Genomic DNA, 7,027 nt, shown 5'->3' on the forward strand with positions numbered 1-7,027 from the left:
TGGAATTTCCAGAACTGTGTTTGAAGCTCAAAACATGATTCCAACTTGTTTTTCTTGCATGTTAAGTCCTATATCAGGGCCAAATAGCTTCTAACATGAGAATAAAAGTTAATTTTACAAGAATTGAAGTTTAATTCTCCGCGACTTCTTCATACAAGCTCAAATCATTTCAATTTCATGTTCACAACCTTAAGTCTCATGCATTCAATTTCTATATCTACATGGATTGAGCATGCATGTGGGATATAGCTTCTTTCCTCACTCCAAATGATACTAACAAGGCTCAAACTCATGAGATTTCTCAAAATTGTGCATTTGGTACTATATTCTCCATGAATTTGTCAAAATAATATTTTAAACTCTCATGCATGTATGATCTTACATGAATTCTTATTCTATCATCTTCAAAACATGAAATTAAGCCTCATAACCTCATCATTCATGGATGCATGTCGCAAATGATTACCAATTCAACTTGTTTGCCATGCTATATACTCAAATATGAAGATTCATAGCAATTTGTTGCATGCTTGTACATATTGATCTCATTATTATCGTTTCAACTCAAATCTTGTTCTTAACTTCATATCATCTTTAAATTCATTTAGTCATGAATTTAAACCCATAAATTTGAGTTCAATTTCTCACCTAGAAGCTTCAATCTTCCAAATTCTAGCTAGTTCTTGAGTTAATTCTCTCAATTCTTGAATTTTCTTGCAAAATCCTCAAGGATGCTCTCTTTCTCTCTCTAGAATCGTCTCACTCTCTCTCTCTCTAGAGTGTATATTTTCAAATTTTGAGTTCATTAAGCATATTTAGCTTCTATATATACTTCCCTAATCCAACTTAATTAGAACTACTTAATTGTGCTTAATTTAATCAATTTAAATCTAATTAATTCGATCCGAATTAATTTTTAATTAAATTTCACCATGGGCTCTAAAAATTACACTAATCATAATAACACAGTCAATTTCGGCTTCTGTAGTCTCTACGGCCTTCAATTTCAAATCATAGCAGTTTAGCAAATAGATTTCTCTACGGTGGACAAATATAAGTTCGAAATCACATCTAATCACATAATTAGTATGCAAATTCACACCAAGCACATAATCACAAGTATAGTGAACTATTAATAGTATATCATAGAATAAGGTTGTCACATTCTTCCCCCTTTTAGGAAGTTTGGTCTCCCAAACTTATGTTGTCTTCCACCGGAATCAAATGTGGGTAGTGTTATCGCATCTCTTCTTTTTTCTCCCATGTGGCATCCTTTCCATAATGTTCATTTCATTCCACTTTCACCATTCGAATGGATTTGTTTCTTAGCTGTTTTACTTGTCGGTCAATGATCCGTTCTGGCCATTCCCCGTGCTCCATGTTTTCGTCAAGTGCTATGTGATGATAATCAATTACGTGGAATGGGTCTCAGAGATAGCCCCTCAACATTGATACGTGAAATACGTTGTGCATTTGTTCCATTCCCAATGGCAAAGCAACTCTATAAGCAACTAGACCAAGCCTTTCTAGAATTTGAAACGGTCTAATGTAACGAGGTGATAATTTACCCTTTTTGCCAAAACTTGATTGGTCTTTCATTGGGTTAACATGAATAAACGCATGATCACCGACCTCATACTCAAGGGGCCTTCTTCTAACATCTACATAACTCTTTTGTCAGCTCTGTGCTGTCTTAAGCCTTTGTTGAATGACCTTGATTTTATCAGTTGTTTTCTGCCCAAGTTCAGGTCCAAGTAAGACCTTATCTCCAACTTCAGCCTAGCATATCGGAGATCTACATTTTCGGCCATACAAAGCTTCATATGGTGCCATGCCAATACTGGAGTGGAAATTGTTATTATATGTAAATTCAACCAATGGTAGTTAAGTCTCTCAACTCCTTTGAAAATCCAAAGCACACATTTTGAGCATATCTTCTAGAGTCTGTATAGTTCGTTTTGAAAATTCAAAGCACACATTTTGAGCATATCTTCTAGAGTCTGTATAGTCCGTTCTAATTGTCCATCAGTTTGTGGATGGAATGTTGTACTAATTCTCAGTTTTGTTCCCATTGTTTCTTGTAGACTTTTCCAGAATCTAGACACAAATTTCGGGTCTCTATCTGACACAATAGACATCGGAACTCCATGTAAACAAACAATTTTATCAACATAAATAGTGGCTAATCTGTATGCATCGTACGTAGTTTTCACAGGCAGAAAGTATGCAGATTTAGTCAGTCTATCAAATATAACCCAAATAGAATCCATACCTCTAGGTGTCCGAGGTAGGCCAACAACAAAATCCATGGTTATGTGCTCCCACTTCCATTCCGGAATAGGGAGAGGTTGAAGTAGACTTGCCAGTTTCTGCTGTTCAGCCTTAACTTGCTAACACTAAAGACATCTAGATACATATTCTGCAATCTCACATTTCATATTTGGCCACCAATAACTCTGCTTTAAGTCGTGATACATCTTGTTGTTACCCCGATGCATAGCAAACATTGACTTATGGGCTTCATTGAAAATTCTCCTCTTTAACTTGGGGATAATCGGAACACACAATCTATCTTGGAATTTCAACACTTCATTTACAACACTATATCCCGATTTTGGATTTGCCTCAAATTCATTAACTATCTTCTTGAGGGATTCATCCTCCTTCTGCTTTTGCTTAGTCTCATCGATGATTGCTAGTTCGGCTGAATTGGTGGCTATCAATCCGCTTTGTTCATGTAATATTACTTCAATCTTGAATTTCTCAAAATCTCGCAAGATTTCCTTATGTTCAGTAAGTAGGCAAGCTAAACTCCCCGTCAATTTTTTGCTCAAGACGTTAGGCTTTCTCGGGATGATACTAAATCTGAAGATCATAATCTTTTATTAGTTCAAGCCATCTTCTCTACCACATTTTTAATTCTTTCTAAGTAAAGAAGTACTTCAAACTTTTGTGATCCATGTAAACTTCGCATTTTTCCCCATACAAGTAATGCCGCCAAATTTTCAAAGCAAATACAACTGCGCCAATTGTAGGTCATGTATTGGGTAGTTCTTCTCATGTGGTCTCAATTGTTAAGAGGCATAAGCAATTACCCGTCCTTCCTGCATTAACAAACAACCCAGACCCTTATAAGATGCATCACTGTAAATCACAAAGCTTTTCGTACCTGTGGGCAATGTCAACATTGGTGCAGTGGTCAATCTCGTTTTCAGTTCTTGAAAGGCATATTCTCTTTCGGCATTCCACTAAAATGGTTGTCTCTTGCGTATAAGTTAGGTAAGAGGTACGGTTATTTTTGAAAAATCTTTCACAAACCTTCTGTAGTACCCAACTAAGCCCATAAAACTGTGAACTTCTGTTACATTTGTTGGAGTAGGCCAGTTCACAATTGCCTCTATCTTCTGTGGGTCTACTGAAATTCCCTCTTTGTTGATGACATCCCTAAGAAAACAACCTCATCCAACCAAAATTCTCATTTCTTCAGTTTAGCAAATAATTTCTTTTCTCTAAGTATTTGCAAGACAATTCTCAGATGTTGTTCGTGTTCAAGTCTACTCTTTGAATATATCAGAATATCATCAATAAAAACTACAACAAATTCATCAAGATAAGTTTTGAAAATCCGGTTCATAAGGTCCATAAACGTTATAGGTGCATTAGTCACTCCAAACAGCATAACAAGAAATTTGTAGTGACCATACCTTGTTCTAAATGCGATTTTCTCAACATCTTCTACCTTCACCTTCAACTAGTGGTATCCGGATCTCAAATCAATTTTCGAAAAGACTTGTGAACCCTATAACTAATCAAATAAATCGTCAATTCGGGGCAATGGATATTTGTTTTTGACCATTACCTTGTTTAGTTCCCGGTAATCAATGGACAAATGTAAGGTTTCGTCTTTCTTTTTTACAAACAACACCGGAGCGCCCCATGGCGAAGTGCTTGGTTGGATAAACCCTTTGTCAAGTAAGTCTTGCAATTGTTCTTTTAGTTCTTTCATTTCGGTAGTAGACATTTTATAGGGGGTTTTTGAGATAGGCTGGGTGTCTAGGATAATATCAATGGTAAACTTTGTTTATCTGTTAATCAATCCCCCTAGCAGTTCATTAGGAAATACATCTGGAAATTCTCTAACAACAGAAATAGTATCCATGTCATCATTCAACGATTGTTCAGTTAAGATACTACATAAATAACATTGACACCCTTTCCTAAGCTGCTTACATGCTTTCATTGCTAAAATTAGATAAGGTGGAGTCACTACCCTGTTACCCCCAAATTCAAATTCAACATGCCCATAACAGTCTAAACACAACTCATTTTGTTACACAATTGATGGTAACACAGTATTTAGACAACCAATCCATACCCAAAATTACATCAAAGTGTCAAATGTCCAAGAGTAACAAATCCACATACAAGATAGCATTGGCAATTTGCATATCACAGACACGATACACAAATGTACACAATATAGATTCTCCAGAAGGAACAGATACACTGAGCAAGTATGGCAATGACTCTAAAGGTCTAGTCAATCTAGATGCAAATATAGTAGACACAAAGGAATGTGTTGATCCAGAATCAATTAACACAAAAGTATCTTGGTTGCATATAGAGATAGTACCTGAGACAACAACTTCAGTATTTCGAGTGTCTCTTGGGACAAGTGAAAAAACTCTCTCTTATCGCATTGTGTCTCTGGTAGTAGCAGGCCTTGTGGTGTTTCCTGGTTTTGGAATGGACCCAGTCGAACTAGTAGTCGGTTTCCCACTTCTTTGTTGCTTAGTTTGGGTGCAATCCCTTGCTATAAGCCTCATTTCACCACATTTATAGCAAGCCCCGGAAATACGATAACACACCCCACGATACTTCTTACCACATTGAGTACATATTGGTGCTGTATTTCTAATGAAACCTGGAGGGCCTGAGGATCCCGTATTTTGCTTCTTTGACAATTTCTTCCTTGAGAAAAAGCCTTGTCTCTTAGCCTTCCAGTCAGCTGGTGGTTTACTTTGGTTGGCCATGTTGGTTTCTGACATTAAAGCTCGATCTAGCACATCAACATAAGTGGGCAATTTTAATACGTTCACCCTTTCCAAAATGTCTTGCGAAGACCACTTTCAAAATTTCTTGCCTTTTTATACACAGTGTCGATCATGTGCAGAGCAAACCTAGCCAATTTGGTGAACATGGCCTCATACTCAACTACAGTCATATTGCCTTACTTCAACCCCTCAAATTCAGATACCTTTCTGTCACGAACACATTGCGGAAAATATTTATCGTAGAAGAGTGCAAGAAACTGTATCCAATCTAAATCCTTGTTGTCATCTCGAAATAGCATCCACCACGTCCTTGCCTCATCTTCCAATGTAAAGGTGGCCAGTTGTACTTTCTGTGTTTCAAGGCACGGAAAGACTTCAAACAACTTTTCAATGCCGAGGACCCAAGCTTCGACTTTCAACAGGTCCGCACCCCTGTGGAATAGTGGTGGCTTATTTTTCTTAAATTCTTTAGTGAGGGCTATTGTTCGGTCATCATTTTTCAAATCCGATATAGGTTGTATCGGAGGTGGGGGTTGTGGGTGTTGCCACTGCTGTTGCCACTGTTTCTGCCATGTCTTGCATCATTCTCTCTATTCGGTCTAGCCGACCAGTGGAGGATTCTTTTAGATCATCGGCTCTTGTTCTCACCATTATCTAATGAGACTTGCATTATAATTCATATAGAAGATATACACAATATTCATGTACAGAAAAAGCACATCCATTCAATTAGGTGACAGTTATATATATCATATAGTTGCATAATTCAAACCACTTAGCAATTTCTCAATGCATTTCACGCATATACTTCTCATATGAATGCAACTTAGATCTTTTCTAGACACCTTATTACTCATTCGAACAAGTGTGTAAGTTATTACTAATGCTCTGATACCACTCTATCATGACCCAAACCTGCCCCTATGGATTAGAGTCACAACCAGCCAGTAATCGTGATATTACATACGGCCTCAGTCAAAAATCAAGTCATTTTTAATAACAGGGGGCCAAATTACGGAAGCAAAATTTACAAAGATTGTCCACTGACCTGTGTGTATATGGCTTAACCAAAAACTTTCTCATATATGTAATTACTCACACTATACAAACCTCCATATTTTGTATTACATAAGTCCAAGATCATTCAAAAGTCAATATTAACAAAAACCAAGGTTATACATAGGTTTGGTCATACTTGACCACAAAAAAAAAAAAAAAAACAAAGGAAAAGCAAAACAAAAGCAAGGCCTCTTACGTAAGGCGACCTTGGTTGATTCCTCTAAACTCGGTTTCTCATTGCTCACTGGGGTTGGGGTTGGGCATCCTGCTACTCACCAACATATATATAAATAAGGAGTGAGCTAACACCCAATGATTAATACCATAGTCAAGGAGTTCATGAATGAGAATCATATAATCATAAGTTGTAAACTAAACTTGTTGATTGATATCAACGCAAAACGACCTTAGGTCCAGCATATCATATATCATATCCATATTCATATGCCAAATGACCTTTGGTCTATTATATGCAAAACAACCTTGGGTCCAATTCATAAGAAAAATGACCTTGGGTCCAATATATGCAAAACGACCTTGGGTCCATCATATGTAAAACAACCTTGGGTCCAGTTCATATACAAAATGACCTTGGGTCCAACAAATCCATATTCACATTTGTGCGCACTTATGATCCGTGATCATGTTCACATTCGCCTTCGCGTTCAAAACGACCTCAGGTCCAATCATTTCCTCATTCGAAATGGCCTTTGGCCCATTTAACAGTTATACAAAACGGTCTCGAGCCCATTTCATAATCGTATATCAATTACTTCACATATTTCATTGTGAACCAAGCAAATAGAATACTCATTCACAGTATCAAATCAAAAGTTTAGAAACTTACCACACAAGTAACATTTAGAAAATAATATATGCACAAATTATCTTTACTAAGATATTAATCATAGTGT

The sequence above is a fragment of the Camellia sinensis genome, chromosome 9, assembly GCF_055761805.1.
Source record: "Camellia sinensis isolate YWXY chromosome 9, ASM5576180v1, whole genome shotgun sequence".
Taxonomy (NCBI): Eukaryota; Viridiplantae; Streptophyta; class Magnoliopsida; order Ericales; family Theaceae; genus Camellia; species Camellia sinensis.